At 40.5% G+C, this 18,318-nt stretch overlaps 1 protein-coding gene across 1 annotated transcript in view; it reads right to left on the reverse strand.

Annotated features, from left to right (window-relative positions):
• The window catches only part of UBE3D (ubiquitin protein ligase E3D), a 194,753-nt gene that overhangs the window by 15,824 nt on the left and 160,611 nt on the right, over positions 1 to 18,318 (reverse strand). The window lies entirely within an intron of this gene.

The raw sequence follows: 18,318 nt of genomic DNA on the forward strand, positions 1-18,318 counted from the left end.
CAGCACTTTAACTACTGCATCACTAGTTGCCCTAAGATGTATGCTAATTTACACAAAAAGCATAATTTTTTTAAACTTTTTTGTCTTCTCCCTGGGACATAGTCCAGGTAAATGTAGCTGTAAGAGCCAAGCTAGTTATGTCAGTCACTGTGTGTGGAACACATATGATGCTTGGGGGAGGGGAAAATACAATGGAACTGGGTATCTTCTGACAGCCTGCTTAGGAAGAGATAGCATATACATAAGGCAGGTTCACAGACATGAATGGAAATAATTCTTGAACATATTCTCACCATCCATCTTTCCCAGCAATGCTAGTTTTTAAATTAAATTTTCCAAGCTTTCATACCCACAAGATCAAAGACTTATATGGTGGTAAGTTTGGAAGGAGCAGGAATACCTCAAAATATATTGCCTTTTAGATAAAACTTGCTTGCATGGGAATACTCTTATAAAACAAGAACGGATGGTGAAAATTACAGTGTAAGATTTAATATATTCCAGAACAAAGTCTATATCACCACTTATGACTCAAGAGATTCTTTTAATTTAGTATTTTTTAGGCACATGTGGAGCTTTTGCTTAAGATAGAACAGTAATAAACATATAAGAAATACCTCTCTTCTCTTGGATTATCTTGTATGTTATTTCTAAAGTAGCTATTTGCTTCTTTACTAGTGGTATGCTTCTGCCTAAGCAAAGTTTAGAAGGAAATTATCAAGACAGGCACTAATGGATATGGGGTTGGGAGTGGGGGTGGGGGGGAATGTTCTGGCATAGCTACATCATCAGATAAATTAAATCTTTTTATTTCTTTGGAAAGATGCATTTCGCATAGAAAAAGTTATAATAAATGGTTTGGGGAAGGCATTTAGCATTTGATTTGGTAACTCTAAAAATGTAGTTTTATATAGCTACATTTTTACTTAAGTCTTTTGCTCAGGAGCACACATACAGGAAAAAATGGAAATTCAGAAGTTACTTTTTAAAGACTTGAGCAGAGGTATAAATTCCAGGGTCAATGGAATAATGTAAGAGATAGGAGTCCCACTAGGGCACAAGGCAGTTTTCTGATATTTTGGTTGATTTTTCTTGCCAATAGCCTCATTATCAAACTCTAATTTGGGGTGCTTGACAGAAAAGCAACCAAGAGCAAAACCTGCTTCAACTAGGTAAAATAGTTTCTGAACTTGTGTCATAAAATAGAATAGTAGTTTTCAAGGTAGAAGCTGAGGGTCTGTACTCAAAAAGGAAAGGGAAAAGCTGGTTTTGGAAGTATACCCCTGGTTAGGAGTGCTTAGATGGGATCTGCATTTCTGAACCACTCCTTAAGAGAGCAGACCTAATGAGGACTAGTAAAAAATACATTTGCCGGAAATTTTAAAGATTTGGTCATGGGAGTTTTTAAGCTAAAAATGGAGAGAAAAGGAGAAAACAACACACACACACACATACACAAATCAGATGCTAGAGTATCAGATAATAGCATATAAAACGTAGGAAGAAGAAAATTCATGAAAAGGACTAACAATTCATGGGAGACAATCTGAGAAGAGGGACAGTGATATCACTTGTGGTCTCCTATGTTCAAATGCAAATAGAGGGTAAACTAGAAATCTTATGCAAGAACATAAACTCAACCTCATAGATATTCATTGAGACCTGATGAGATGTTAACACATGACTGGAACAAGACTGGGAGAGGGTATATCTTATTCAAAAGTAATAAATTATATATATATGTGTGTGTGTGTGTGTGTGTGTATATATATATATATATATATAACCTATGTCAGATTACCTGCTGTCTAGGGGAGGGGGGAGGGAGAAAAATCTGAAATTGGAAAGCTTGTATAAACAAAAGTTGAGAACTATCTTTACATGTAACAGGAAAAAAAATGAAATACTTTATTAATTAAAAAAAAAGAATTATTTTCTACAGGGACCTTGTATACTTCCTTTTCCATTTGGCTAAATCTGTTTTTAGGGAGTTGTTTTCCTCAGTAAATTTTTGTATTTCCTTTAAAAAAAAATAATAAATTCACTGAAAAGGGGGAGGCAGACTATAATTATATATCAAAAGCAGAGAGATAATCCATGAACCTGAAGAAAGATGCACAGTGGACAGCATTCATATGAGAATCAATCAAAAAAGAAAAGTGATATGGTCAGAGTATACTATAGCCCACCAGGCCAAAAAAAAGAAATGGATGATAACTAAACAAATTGGTCACAAATCTGGCACAATGACAAGATATGGTATGGATCAGGGACTTCATGTGTCTGTATATCTGCTGGTATTTTCTCTTCTGAAAGCAGAAAAGGAATTGTTTCTCTTCGTCCTGAGAGCTTAGCACAGAGCTGGGTCACAGGAAGCAATTGATAAATGCTTATTGATCACTGATTGATTAAATGATCTAAGACGTAGTGACCACGGAATTAACTTTAGAGCAGCTGAAACGTGTGGGAGGTTAGCCTGGAGAAAAGAGGACATATCGTTGAAATGCTTGAGACTATAACTTTTTAAAGAATTCAGAGAAAGGGCAGATAATGCCCTAGGTTGATCTCAGGAAGATCTGGGTTCAAATCTTGCCTTAAACAGTGACTATGTGATGCTAGGAATAACTCCCTTAATCTTCCTAAGCCTCAAGTTCCTCATCTATAAAATTATAGGGTTATATTTGATGACCTCTATGGTCCTTCCCAGCTCTAAATCTATGCCTTTATTATCTGAAGGCTATTTTATTGAAGAAAGATGGCATGTGGGAAAGATGACACTGAATTTTAATTCAATGCAACAAACATTTCTCCAGTACCTATTCAGTGAAAGGCACTAGTATTAATGATGGCGGTGGAGGAAGAGTAGACTACAGGGTTTCAGCACAAAAAAAAAAAAAAAAAAACCCTCTGTCACAACCTGAACTGTCCAAAAGTGAAACGGGCTTTTTCTGGAGTTAGTGAGAGGCCAGATATGAGAGATCATCAAAAGAGAGGCCATATAAACAATTTCCAGGAATAAAGTAGAGAAGACTCCTATCCAGGTAGAAATCAGATGAGAAGAGCACAGAGGTCTTGCCAACTAAGCTTCTGTAAAGGGTGGTAGAGCTCTCGGAAAATGTTAAGTACATAATAGCATGCTAACTCTAGTGATTCAGAGGCCACTGCAATTTAACCAAGGAAGAACAGAACTCTTTGAAGTAAGAAGAATGACACAAGGCATACAGCCAACGTGTGACTCACCACCCTCTTTCAGGAAGAAATGCAGGGAAGGTCACAGCTGTCTTCAAAATCTGAACTGGATAAATTTATCTCAGATGTCAGTTGCCTCACTTTTTGCTGGTAGATGTCCAGCGAGCTAAGTTTTGGTTTTTTTTAAATGTAATCCTTGAAACTCCAGAAATCACAAATGGCATTGCCTACTGAAAAGTATCACACTAACTTTTCAACTATAGCTCACTCCCACTCGAAGGAAAGCAAGGAAGTTAGATCAATAGAGAATAGGACCCGCAAAAAAAAAAGAAAAAAAAAAGAAAATAGGAGCTTAGGAATCTAGTGTTACCTAAAACACAGGCTGACTGACCCGGGTACATCCTAGTTGGAATCTTAGCCAAGTATAACTCTCATTTTCAATGTAAAATCTGACTCAGGGAAAATTAAGCCCCCATTAGAGAAGTAGATTCCCGCCCCCCTCCCCAAGACAAATCAGGCATTGTGAAGGTAAATGAACAATGAAATTGAATCTTCTAATTCTAATAACTGTCCAGAAGGCTCTTAATAAAATATTGTGCTCCCAGGAAATATGAAGAGCAGGTGTCTGCCTTTCTCTCCTAAAACTAATCTCAGGGGCAGCTAGATGGCGCAGTGGTTAAAGTGCTGGCCCTGGATTCAGGAGTACCTGAGTTCAAATCCGGCCTCAAGTGTTGGTTTTGGAATCAGGAAGACCTGGATTTGAATCCTGCCTAACATAATTACTAGCTTTGTGACCCTGCACAAGCCATTTAACCTCTCAGCCTCAGTTTCCTCATGTGTAAAAAGAGGGTAACAGGTGTGAACTGTTTTTTCCAAACCTTAAAGTGCTAACAGGCATTAATGGCCCCATTAATGTGTCTTGAGGGAAGGGCCTATTTCTGCCTTCCTTTGCAAACCTAGCCCGCACAAGATTAAATTAAGCACAACGCCAAACATAGAGTCAGGAAGACTCATCTTCCTGAGTTCAAATTTGGCCTCAAATACTAGCTGGGTGACCCTAGGCAAGTCACTTTACCCTGTTTGCCTCAGTTTCCTCATATGTCAAATGAGCTAGAGATGGAAATGGCAAACTACTCCAGTATCTCCACCAAGAAATGGGGTCACAAGTTAGACATGCCTGAAAATACTTGTTGACTGGCTGAATAACAGTATCTGCTACACATAAGTACTTAATAAACTATTAATAAATTAATAATTGTTAGCTGGGTACTTAATTGATCATATAAATCTGACTCTATTTAGGCTTCTAAAAGTAAATTACCTGGGTAGTTCAGAGAAGGATAAAGGCAGGGTGATTCAAGAACTAATCCTACAAAAGGCAACTCTGAAAAATAACAAAGTGCCTCCCAATTCAAATGAACCAAGATATACTGAGTACCAGCTCTGTAGAAAGCTCTCCACAAAAGTCCCTCAGTGACTAACTTCCTACCCTGATACCCCTTGGTCACAAGGAATGAATGAAGGAATGATGAATGATAAAGTATTTAAGTGCTTTCTTTGGTCCAGGCTAAAATGCTCAGGATACAAATACAACCAACCAAGGTAGTTCTGCCCCACAAGGAAATTTCATTCTAATGGAAAACCACATAACCCCGAGGTGGGGCAGCAGATAGAGTGCTGGGCCTGGAGTGAGGAAGACTCATCTTCACTTAGGCCTCAGACACTCAGTAGCTATGTGACCCTGGCCAAGTCACTTCACCCTATTTCCTTCAGTTTTCTCATCTGTAAAATGAACTGAAGAAGGAAATGGCCAACCACTCCAGTATCTCTGCCAAGAAAACCCCAAATGGAGTCACAAAAAGTCAGACACAACTGAAATGACTGAACAACAATGGGAACAACAGTAGCAAGTTCAAGAAATGAGATGGAGATTATGCAGGCTCCTTCTGGGCAAGATAAGGAGAGAGCCCAGGGACTCAGGGGTATAGAATGCAGGGGTTCTATAGGAAGGGGTTGAGGAGACTTTGGGTTCTAGAATCAATACAAGCAGAACTCGAGGTTTTGAAGGTCCTACCAAGCTGAAGAGAAACACATATCTTGATAATAAAAAAACTGAACAAGGTAAGTGCACAAAGAAGGCACTAAGTGCTATGTGAGGTCTAAAGGAGGATTATTTCTGATTAGGAGATCAAAGAAAGCAGAGCTTTGACGGCTGAGGAGAAATTCAACAAAACAGGGATGGGGGCAGCTAGATGGCGCAGTGGATAGAGCACCGGCCCTGGAGTCAGGAGTACCTGAGTTCAAATCCGATCTCAGACACTTAACACTTACTAGCTGTGTGACCCTGGGCAAGTCACTTAACCCCAATTGCCTCACTAAAAAAAATAAATAAAATAAAATAAAAAAATAAAAAAATAAAAAACAGGGATGGGGAGAAGAAATTTTGGGCAAAAGAAATAATGTAAGTAGAGGCTTAGAGTACAGAAAAGTGTGCTGCATCCTCATCTCCTTTCTTCACCACCAAATTCCCCACCTAAACCAGGTACTCTGCCCTGGGATCACCTGGCTCTAATAGGTGAGCCCATGCTCTGCTTTATCTGTCTAGAGAGCAGGCCTCCTTCCACTTCCCTTCCATTTCAACACCATGCCACTGTAGGAATTCAGCCTTCCTCCCCCTTTCCAGCTCCCCTTCAAGTGTTGTCTTAATACCTCTCAAGATCTCAGATGTTGGTATTTGTTTTGTGTTTTGGCAGCCAGACCACATCAAGGACCCCTCTTAAACTTGCAGTCCACTAAGACCCCTCAGATCTTTTTCAGTCTAGCTACTGAGAGTGTTCTTTGAAAGTACAAATTATTATATTTGCTTGTATTTGTATCCCTAGTACCTAGCACAGTTCTTGGCACTTAAAAAAATCCTTTATCTAGCATTAACTACAATGGCTCCTCATCTTAGCCTAGAGAGATTACAGATCATTTAGTTCAACCCTCCTAATTTTACAAATGGTAAAACTGAGGCCCAGAGAAGTTAAACAGTTGGCCCAAGGCTGAAAAATTAATAAATATCAGATCTGGCTCTTCCGACTCCACATCCGCCACAGCCTTTCCAAGACTCTCGTTCGGTGTTAGTTTTGGGCATTTTCATTTGTATGAAGGTTCTATTTGACATTCCCTGTGACCCTACTGACTACCTGCATTTAGACCTGTGTTTGAGTTTTCAGATACTAGGGTTAATAACAATAATGGCTAGCATTTCTAGAACCCTTTAAATTAAATTCTTTACAAATATTACTCAGTCTATCCTCACAACAATCCCAGGAGGCAGGAGCTATTATTATCCCTATTTTACAGTTCAGGAAACTAAGGCAGATAGCAGTTAAGTTATTATATTCCCATGATGACAAAGCTAGTAAGTGCCTGAAGTAGGATTCAAACTCAGGTCTTCCTGACTCCAATTCCCACACTCTAACTCCACTTAACCTTGGCTGTTGAGCCAAGGAAACTGGCAAGTTAGTTTTTTAACAACTGGTAAAGCAGCTGGTTACAGTAAGAAGAACTACAACTGTCTTCACAATACATTTTGAGCAATGTAGGGTTGGATGCTCCAAGGACATAGAGTTCTCATTCGAAATAGTCCACTTAACACCATCCTTTGCTGCATATCTCTATGGAATGAGTAATGCAGAAAGGACTGTCACACCCTTTACTTGCCCATATTACCCATCATAAGAAATGCTCTAATTTAAACCCAATAAGAAACACTTCCTTCACATGTTCCTGTACTGTCTTTCTTAGTCTCATCTGTGGATGCCTTATCTGAATCAGTGGTGCCTAGTGGCACTCCTATTAGTTACCAGAGAAGATTACTAGCCCTGTATAACTACAAAGCTATTTGTTTTCTACAGCTAATTCCTACTAAAAAAAAAAAAAAAAGTTCGGAAATAAACATCATTGGTAAAAATATTGACAAGGACAAGTACAGATACCCATGAGAACCAGGGAGTTCTCAAGGCTGATCAGAATCCATTAACCAACTCTGTAAATAGCTGTTCAGTTGGTGTTGAAGTCACACAACTATGACATCATTCCAGCCATATTGTTCCATCTTATCCATAAAGATATTGTAAGAAATCAGGGGAGCAGCATGGTACATGGAAAGTGTGCCGGGTTTGCAGCCAGAGGCAATCTATGTTCTAATTATGGCTCTGTCACTTATTACCTGTATGAGCCTGGGCAAGCCACTTTAACATTTTATCATTTCTTTAATCAATGACTTTCATAAAAGCTGAGATATCATGTCCATCAAATTTTCAGGTGAGAAGCCTAGAAGCTGGATGATAGAGTTAGGATCCTAAAAAGATCAAGCCAGAAGACTGGAGTGAAACTAGTAAGATGAAATGAAGTACGGATTGATGTGAAATGTTATACTTGGAAACCAAAAAAGTCAACAAGTACAAAATAGGGGAGGCATGGCTATACAGAAAAAGATCTGGGGGTTCTTGGTAGACTGCAAGTTTAAGAGCAGTAATTGACATGGTGTGGCTGCCAAAACACAAACCAAATACCAACACCTGAGATCTTGAGAGGAGTTAAGAGGTATAGCTTCCAGAAATAAGGAGATGATAGTAAAACTGCACCCTGCTTTGATCAGATCTCCTCTGGAGTACTGATTGTGTCCAGTTCTCTAGGTATCCCAGTTTATGGATATTGAGAATCTGGAAAATGTCTAGAGTGGAACAAACAGTGAAGGCCCTTGATTTATATCACATGATGATCGGTTGAATAAACTAGGGATGCTTTACCCTGAAGAAGAGAAGACTCAAGGAGAATATGCTGACTACATTCAAGTATTTAAAGCACTGTCATGTGGGAGAGGTCTTACGCTTGTTCTGTGTGGCCCCAGAACCAACAGTAATGGGTAGAAGAGCTAAAGAGGCAAAGTTACGTTCCTGAGGTTGGGGGGGGGGGCAGTGACAGGGGGAGGAAGAAAGAAAGAAAAGCTCTTAACAATTGGAGCTGTCCAAAGATGGAAATCTTCAAGCAGAGGCTGGACAACCACTTGTCAGGTGTGTTAAAGTGGTGATCCTCATTGGGTATGGTTTGGACAAGATGACTGTCCAGATCCATTTTAATTCTCAAATTCTTTGATTGCTTGAGTCTCAGTTTCCTAATCTGAAAAATATGGAGACTGACTTAGATGATCTCTAAGGTCCCTCCTGGGGACAGTTAGATGGATAGAGTGAATGGGCCTGGAGTCAGAAAGACATGAGTTCAAATCCAGCCTCAGATACTTATTTGCTGTGTGATCTTGGGAAAGTCACTTAACCTCTGTGTGACTTAACTTACTGTAGAAGGATATGGCAAACCATATCTTTGCCAAGAAAACACCATGGATAGTATGGTCCATGAGGTCATGAAGAGTTACTCACAACTGAACAATAAGATTCCTTCAACCTATAAATTTAGGATCCAATATCATTACCTTGATCTATAACCATGAGAAGAATGCAGAGGCAAGTAACAATAGGAAAACATGAACTTGCTCACTGGAGGAGGTGAAATGATTCTTTCCTAGGGCATATCTCACTGTCTTCTTCAACACTCTATACCTTCAGCTTGGGCTGGGATTCAGGCTCTAAGGAGCCAGCCTAAAAGTGCCAGCTTACTTCTGGCCTCAGACTGATTAGAGATATCTGCCTTCCCCCTCAACCAATTTTGGACATAGAAAGTATTTAGACTCCAGGCTGTTCAACGGATGAGTCATTCTCACTCATTTTCTCCCACTCTTTGCCTAACTTTTTAAAGCAGCCATTCCCTCAGCTGCAAAGGCTGGAAATCCAAACAACTATGGGGGATCCCCTGGCTCAGTTAGTCAACAAGCATTTATTAGGCACTTATTATGTGTCAGGAACTGGCCTAAGCATTGGGAATGGGAGGAGGAAGAAGTAGGAAAAAAGGGAAGGGAAGGGAAGGGAAGGGAAGGGAAGGGAAGGGAAGGGAAGGGAAGGGAAGGGAAGGGAAGGGAAGGGAAGGGAAGGGAAGGGAAGGGAAGGGAAGGGAAGGGAAGGGAAGGGAAGGGAAGGGAAGGGAAGGGAAGGGAAGGGAAGGGAAGGGAAGGGAAGGGAAGGGAAGGGAAGGGAAGGGAAGGGAAGGGAAGGGAAGGGAAGGGAAGGGAAGGGAAGGGAAGGAAGGGAAGGGAAGGGAAGGGAAGGGAAGGGAAGGGAAGGGAAGGGAAGGGAAGGGAAGGGAAGGGAAGGGAAGGGAAGGGAAGGGAAGGGAAGGGAAGGGAAGGGAAGGGAAGGGAAGGGAAGGGAAGGGAAGGGAAGGGAAGGGAAGGGAAGGGAAGGGAAGGGAAGGGAAGGGAAGGGAAGGGAAGGGAAGGGAAGGGAAGGGAAGGGAAGGGAAGGGAAGGGAAGGGAATCATTCTATGCCTCCAAGGACCAAATATTCTAATGAACTCCCTAACTTTTGTGCACTGCGTCTGCAGCCTACAGAAGTAATTTTGGGTTTACCTATCTACGTGTTAGAAGCAGAGATAAAGGTCAAATCCGAAACCCTTTACAGAGAAAGACCCTAAGGGAATGACAACAGTCCATCCTCAAGTTTGATACGAATCCAATAGGGGTGGGTTGGAGATAAAGTCACATTCTATGTCCTCTCTGTCATCTTAATATTAAACCCTGGTCAAAGGCTTCTCCATTATACTTTTCATCCTAAAGGGGGAAATGTTTTAGTCCAAACCATTTATTTTATAGATGAGGAAACTGAAAATTTAAGTGCTTATCTCCACAATCAATTCATGATAAAGCCAGAACTAAAACTCAGGCCTCTCTTCCCCTCTGTACCATGCTGTCACCTATCAGCTACTTGGTACTGTGGATATAAAGCTAGACTTAGAATCAAGAAGACAGGAAGATCTGAGTTTGAATCCTGCCTCAAACTTTTTTTTTGGTCACTCAAGGAAAGTCACATAAGCTCTTCCTTATCCATAAAATGGGGATAATAATAACATCCATGAACCACAGGGGCTATTGGAAGGATCAAATAAAATAACATATGCAAAACACTTGGTAAACTTTGAAGTGCTGTATAAAATGTTAGATATAATTATTATATGGAGGTAGCTTCAAGTTAACAGCCATAGGATCTCGGGAGGAAATAACCAGCCCGTGTCTTTTTTTTTTTTTTTAATGTTTTTATTTTATTTTATTTTTGAGGCAATTGGGGTTAAGTGACTTGCCCAGGGTCACACAGCTAGTTAAGTGTTAAGTGTCTGAGGCCGGATTTGAACTCAGGTCCTCCTGAATCCAGGGCCGGTGCTCTATCCACTGTGCTACCTAGCTGCCCCAGCCCGTGTCTTACACAAACATTTTAGTGAAAAAATATTTCATTGGCCTTGTGATATTATCACCAAGGCACCATTCCCACCTAGTGGCGGCTTACCCTAATTGCAAGCAAAACAATTCAGGGGAATAAAATATCCCTGATTGCAGGGATAGTGAACTTATAAAAGTAACTGCGTGAAATTTCACCCAAGCAAATTCAGCTGCTGCAAGTGTGTCCTTTGCCTCCAAATTCAGCTGGTTTTGATAGACAGGTTGTAGAGAGGCAGCCAGAAGAATGGTGTCCAAGATCAGGAAGCTGATGTGACATTCCTGATGTACATTTTTGTTTGTTTGTTTGTTTTGTGGGGCAATGGGGGTTAAGTGACTTGCCCAGGGTCACACAGCTAGTAATTGTCAAGTGTCTGAGGTCACATTTGAACTCAGGTCCTCCTGACTCCAGGGTAGGTGCTTTATCAACTGTACCACCTAGCTGCCCCACTCCCCTTACTTTTTACTCTGAGTCTGACCACAAAGGTTTGGCTATCACATACATGACAAGGACACAGATTTAAATCTGGCCTCAGACACTTAATACTTACTAGCTGTGTGACCCTGGGCAAGTCACTTAACCCCAATTGCCTCACCAAAAAAAAAAAAAAAATCCCAAATAACTTCAACTGTGCTTCTCATGCTGTGACAGCAAGGCCCTTAAACAGAGGAGGTCTGGATGCTATGAAGTGCCACAGTGTCCTTGTCATGTATGTGAAAAAGTATTCCTTCTTCAACCTACTCATCAGGAAAGATGGGGAGGAACCCACATTCATTCTAGAACACTGGAGCAAGAGCAGGACCTGGGCTCAAAGCCAGAAGATTGGGGAAAAGCAGAGAGGAGGCCTGCTCTAGTGGATTTGGGGGTCCTGGGAGGCTTTGGCAAGGTCACAACAGGACGTTCTGATGGGTTCTAAATGGAATGTCAGAGTATGGTCAGACACCAACGACGCCAAGATCATTGACTGAATCCCAGGTCTTGCCATTGGATTTCGATGACTCAGGAAGAGAGAGTGAGGCTAGCAACTTTGTGCAACTCTACCTCACTTAAATCCAATTTGTGAACAAGTCAAGACATCACCCATCATCTACTATTTTACCCCACCATCACGATGTCATTGGTCCTCTTCAAAAATGAAGGAAGAATAACCAACCAATCAACTCAACAAATGATCTGTCAGCCTTTGTCTCAAGATCTCTAGTGAGAGGAAATGCACTACCTCCTGAAGCAGTCCATTCGACAATCTGAGCAGGCCCAAAGTAGAATGGGCTTCCCAGTAGCTCCTCTGCTCTAGAGAGAGGTCTTCTAAGAAAGGTAGGATGACCACTCACTGGTATGCTGTAGGAATTCCTAGACAGCTACAGCTTAGACTAGATGCCATCTGAGCTCTCATCTAGCACTTGGGATTCTGTAAGGGTGATTCTAACAAGGTCTATCGATCATAAATTTAGAGCTGGAAGAGACCTTAGAGGTGATCAAATCCAACTCCTTCATTTTACAGATGAGGAAACTGAGGCACAGAGAGATTAAATGTCTTGTCCACAGCCAAATAGCTACTTAGCGTATGACATTTCAGTTGTTCCACACAAGAAAAATTATGTTCTATGGCTATAAATGTAGAGCAAGGTTTAAAATTAAGGTACACGGTATTGTGAGATTGGAAACTAGAGGTTTAGGTAAAAACATTCCATTAAAACGTAAGCTCTTTGAAAGCAAGAACTTTGTCTTCTTGTTCCCTGCACCTAGCATAGCACAATGTTAGGCATATTTGTCATTCATTTGCTTCAGTCATGTCCAACTCTTTGTGACCCCATTTGGAATTTTCCTGACAAAGATACTGGAATGGTTTGTCTTTTCCATCTCCAGCTCATTTGACATATTAAGAACCTAAGGCGGGCAGCTAGGTGGCACAGTGGATAGAGCACCAGCCCTGGAGTCAGGAGTACCTGGGTTCAAATCCGGCCTCAGACACTTAACACTTACTAGCTGTGTGACCCTGGGCAAGTCACTTAACCCCAACTGCCTCACTAAAAAAAAAAAAAAAAAAAGAAAAGAAAAAAAAAAAAAGAACCTAAGGCAAACAGGGTGAAGGGACTACTTGCCCAGGGTCATACAGCTAGTAAGTGTGTGAGGCCAGATTTGAACTCAGGTAGGTCTTGTAGACTCCAGGTTGAGTGCTCTATCCACTATTCCACCTAACTGCCCTTATCAGGCACACAACAGGCAATTTGTATCTCCAGTGCCTAGGGACAGCTAGGTAGTGCAGTGAATAGAATGCAGATCGCGAGTCAGGCAGCCCTGACTTCAAATCCAGCCTCAGACTATTAGTTTTGTGACACAGAGCAAATCACTTATCCTGCTTGTCTTAGTTTCCTCATTTGTAAAATGGGGATAACAGTAGCACCTACCACTCAGGGTTGTTGCGAGGATCAAATAACTGTAAAGCATTTAGCACTGTGCATGGCACATAGCTAACTCTATATAAATGTTAGCTATTATTGTTGGTAGCATAGTGCCTGGCATCTAGTAGGCACTTAATAAATGCCTGTTAATTAACAGATTTATTGGTGTAAAACCATGACTGCTATTTGAGAAAGTATCTGGCCTCTCAATGTGGCTTCAACAATGTCATACTCACATACAGAGGTTAGGATTTTGTCACTAGAAAGTGACCATAAAGACAACCCCAAACTGAGGGGATGAGCCTCACTCTTGAGCACGGGATAACTTACTATGCTCCGGGCCTTTACCAGAAAGCCTTTTTGTTAGTTTCACGCAAAAGTTACGCCCTCCCCAACTAAACCAAATACACATCAAAATAGCAACTAGCTAACAGTCTTGAGGATTAAGTATCCAGAACACTTTAGAAAAGGGTGGAATTGGATATAAACAAGGCCTAAAATTATAAATCCATAATCATTAGACTATTGTACTGTGAATTCTTCTGGTGACTGGGGCATGAAGTACTTGGGGATGACCTGTGTCCAATTAAATTTTCCTGGGAAACAACAGAGTGATCAAGGCCAGCAATCTGTGCTGCAAACTGCCGGCCTATGACTCTCAAGGGAAGCCCCTGGTTAGACCTGGTTCTTCCCCAAAAGGAACTGAAGCTACACAGGACATCATTCATACTCTGTAATTAAGCTCCTTGGCATCATACATTAATAGACAGAGACAGTCTTTTTACATTGGTAAGGCAGGTAGCTGCTTCTATGGTATAATTTGAAAGGATACCACTATGTCTCATCTGCATCTCTCCCCACCATGCCTCCAATTTTTCTCCCAAATGACTGTCAGTGTATCAGAAACTCATTCCCTTGATTATGGTAGTTCTCTAGGAGTCTTCTTTAAAAAAAAAAAAAAGTAAGGATAGGCTAGCATGCTAAGCTATTACCAAGATAAGTCAATAATCATTTTTAATTATAATTATTTATAAGGTGGCTAGGTGGTGCAATGTAGAGTGCTAGGCCTGGAGTCAGGAAGACTCATATTCCAGACACTTACAAGCTGTGTGACCCTTAGAGCAAGTCACTTAACCCAATTTGCCTCAGTTTCCTCTTCTGTAAACTGAGCTGGAGAAGGAAGTGGCAAACCACTCTAGTATCTGCCAATAAGACCCCAAATGGGGACACAAAGAGTCAGATGTGACTAAAACACCTGAGCAACACCACCACCACAATGTGCCAGGGCAGTGTACTAAGTGCTAGGAATACAAATAAAATCCAAAAGAGAGTTCCAGCTCTTAAAGAGGATGACAACAAGCAAATAATTCTGTAAATACAGAATAATCAGCAGAGGGAAGGTACTAGCATTAAGGTGGGTCTGGACAGTTGCCTATACAAGGTGGTATTTTCCCTGGGACTTCATTAACAAGAATGTGGTGAATAGAGAGAGCTGGTTCAAGAACCAGAAAGACCTGGGTTTGAGGCCCACCGATGACACACACTGGCTTTGTGACCTTGCACTAGTCATTCTCAATGCCCAAGGAAACTTTCTAAGACTATTTCACAGAATGTGCTAATGTGCATTTCCTCACCTGGGAGTTCCCCATAATAATGAAATCACATGTCTGGGCCTTATTCTGTTTTATCCTTTCCCAGTCATTAACACATTAGGATTCTTTCGTTTACCATGGATTAGCAATTCAGTCACAGAATCACAGAATTTGAGAGGTGGAAGGGAACTGGAATCTAGTCCATACCCAGTGGAATCCTCACTAACAGAACCAAGAAGTAATTGTCCTCACTCCATTTGAAGGCCCTGAAGAAGAAGGAACCAGCCGCCTCTTGAAGCTGCCAGTTCCACTTCCAGACAACTCTAATTGTTAGGAAACTGGTGCTGGTTCCCTTCACATCAAGCTTGATTTTTTTTCTCTGTGCCTTTGCACCTGGTTCTACCCTCTGAGGCCAAACAGAACAAACCAAAAGACCACCTTTTAAATACTCAGCAGAAGCTACCCCGTGCCCGTGCCCTACGAATCTTCTCTTGTCTATGATAAACACTGGCTCCTTCAACCAAGAGTCATGTGGCACCAATTCGAGTGGCTGCCCTCCTCTAGACACTCCACAGCTCATCAATGTCGTGGGTAGTGGTCTATGAAAATGACTGCAAATGGGCTAGATATAGTAAGACTTCATCTTTCAGGAAGGCCTGGAAGGAAGTGATGGGCTCTCTGTGTTCTCCCCTAGTCACACCACAACTGGAGTATTGTGTTCAGTTCTGATTGTTCCAGTTTTAGGCACGACATTGATGAGCTGTGATATATGGAGTAAGATGTTGTTCTGAACCTAATTTCTACCAAATTTTAGTTCTCTCAGGTGTTCTTGTTAAAACAGAATTCTTCCCCAAATAATTTATGTTCTCCAGTTTTTTAAACACTGGGTTACTGAGTTTGATTGTTTCTATTTTTTCCTTATTTAGCCTGTTTGTTCTGTTTTGTTTTTGTTTTTGTTTTTTAGTGAGGCAACTGGGGTTAAGTGACTTGCCCAGGGTCACACAGCTAGTAAGTGTTAAGTGTCTGAGGCCAGATTTGAACTCAGGTACTCCTGACTCCAGGGCTGGTGCTCTATCCACTGCGCCACCTAGCTGCCCCTAGCCTGTTCTGTTTTTAAACAGTACCAAATATTTTGGATTATTACTTTCTAATATAATTTGAGATTGGAAAGTATCATTCCCCTTTTATTTCTACTTTTAAAAAAAAAGTTATTTTCCCTTGAAATTTTGTTCCTTCATAATTAGGTGCGAAGTATATTGGAGAATGGCTAAATAAGTTTGCCTGGTACATAAATAACATGGAAAATTATTGATCCCTAAAATGATAGATATTAAGAAGATACAGAGGGGGCAGTTAGGTGGTGCAGTGGATAAAGCGCTGGCCCTGGATTCAGAGGACCTGAGTTCAAATCTGGTCTCAGGCACTTGACACTTACTAGCTCTGTGACCCTGGGCAAGTCACTTAACCCTCATTGCCCCAGGGGGAAAAAAGAAGAAGAAGATACAGGTAATTTATGCAAAAGTGAAGTAAAGGGGGGCAGCTAGGTGGCGCAGTGGATAGAGCATTGGTCCTGGAGTCAGGAGGACCTGAGTTCAAACCCAGCCTCAGACACTTAACAATTACTAGCTGTGTGACCCTATGTAAGTCACTTAACCCCAATTGCCTCACCAAAAAAACCAAACCAAAACAAAAAATCAGTGAAGTAAAGAAAACCAGGACAAAAATAAATACAATAACAATGTAAACACATGTATCCAAAAAAAGGAAACAAAGTGCTACATAAATAAGACCAAGTTAGGCTCTGGAGAAGAGATGGAAAACTCTCTCCTCTTCCATCTTTGCAAAGGTGAGGAATTATGGGTATGACTTTAATATGTTGGTTAGTTTTGTTAAACTGCTTCTTTTATTGATTTAAAAAACTGTCACAAGGGATGACTCACTGAACAAGAAAAAACAGGAAAAAGACATTTAGAAATGAAAGGCATATAAAAATGGGGAGGGGGGAAAATCAATTATAAAAGCATTATCATGCCAGCCTAACTTTGTTTCTTTTCTTTTTTTTTTTTTTAATTTTACAGGACTAATAAACCAGTAGGTCAGGGAAGTGCTATAAATATTGGTCACCTATATTTTAGCAAAGCATCTGATAAAATATCTCATACTGTTCTTATGGAAAAGATGTTGAGATATGAATAGGACAATAACACAGTAAGATGGATTCAGAGCTGGTTTGATGTCTGGATTCCTAGAGCAGTTGTTAACTCAATAATACATGGTAAGCACAATATCAAAGGCAAAAACTGAAACTGAACACTGTAATTATAACAAGTAACTTTGGTCCCAGGGATTTTTTTTTTAATGCACTCTCCCCCCCACACACACACCTTATTTATAGAAGGAGGAAAGAAACAAGTGTTTATTAAGTACCTACTATGTACCTCTTTGATCCTTACAATAACCCTGGGGGGTAGATGCTATCATTATCCCCATTATACAGTTGAGGAAACTGAAGCTTCCAGAAGCTAAGTGACTTCTCCAGGGTAAAAAAGTTAGCAAGTATCTGAGGCCAGTTTTGAACTCAGAACTTCCTGACTCCAAGCACAATACTCTTACCTACTGCACCACCTAACTGACTCTTAAAGGTATAGTACATTGCATATATATCTGTCAAATGAAAGTTTATCATGGATTAGCATTTCAGTCATCTGGTAATGTTCAAGGAGAGGACAGAGAAATTATAAAGTTTTAATGGGACAGGGTAAGAGATCTATTATTCCAGTAAATTATAGCCAAAGAACAAAACCTGAATTAATTTGTGTTCCTGTTGGGAGTAGAGAAGAATTGGGAGGGGGTTGAAATAAACACAATATATTTTAAATATATACACACAATTTTACCCATTTTGGAAGAATAACAAAAGTCTTAGGGGAAAAAAATAAAGATTTTTATTTTGAATGTTCCCAACTTATTGAGGGGAGAAGGCGAAGGTGAGATCCATTCTAGCTTTACAAGGCAAGGAATGGGCAATGGAAAGAATGACCCGAAGCAAAGGGAATTTGGGGAGGCCATATTGGAGATGCTGTGGCAGACTTGCAGTGACTCCCTACAAAGTCAAAAGGCCTTTGGGTAGGGTTATTAGCCTCTGTTGATTCTGGTGTGTTTTGCCCTCAAGCCTACCTTAGCAATGTCAGTATAATAATGCTATTATATGTGGAATATGTAGAAATATATATACATATACACATGTATATATGCATATGAACACACATACACATATATACATTTATTTTATATGTGTGTGTATATGTATATATATATATAAAAATAGAACACCCCAGGTGAAAGGGCAGGTCAGTACTTCCCAAATTTTTGTTTGTTTGGGGTTTTTTTCCTCCATGAACATCTATAACTTTGTTAAGGCATAGAGAGGGAGGGAATGGGATGGAGAGGGGAGTAGGAGGAGCAGTGGTTCCACCTTACTCCTGTTAAGTGATCCTTCCATTTTCAATTAAATGCCTACCACAAGAAAAGCATATGCTAAGCATGAGTGGAAAACAATGATCAATAACTTATAACCATTAAGCTCCAGGAGCTTATGAGCTATGTGTAGCCCTGCCTCCCTACCACATTAATAGTATATATCTATATCTATTGTCTATCACAGGTATGCATATAATATTAGTAATAACAATAGCTAGCATTTATACAACATCTTTCTTTTGCAAAGTGCTTTAATTCATCTTATCTTAACAACAACCTTGAGA

Source organism: Dromiciops gliroides, chromosome 4, assembly GCF_019393635.1.
Source record: "Dromiciops gliroides isolate mDroGli1 chromosome 4, mDroGli1.pri, whole genome shotgun sequence".
Taxonomy (NCBI): Eukaryota; Metazoa; Chordata; class Mammalia; order Microbiotheria; family Microbiotheriidae; genus Dromiciops; species Dromiciops gliroides.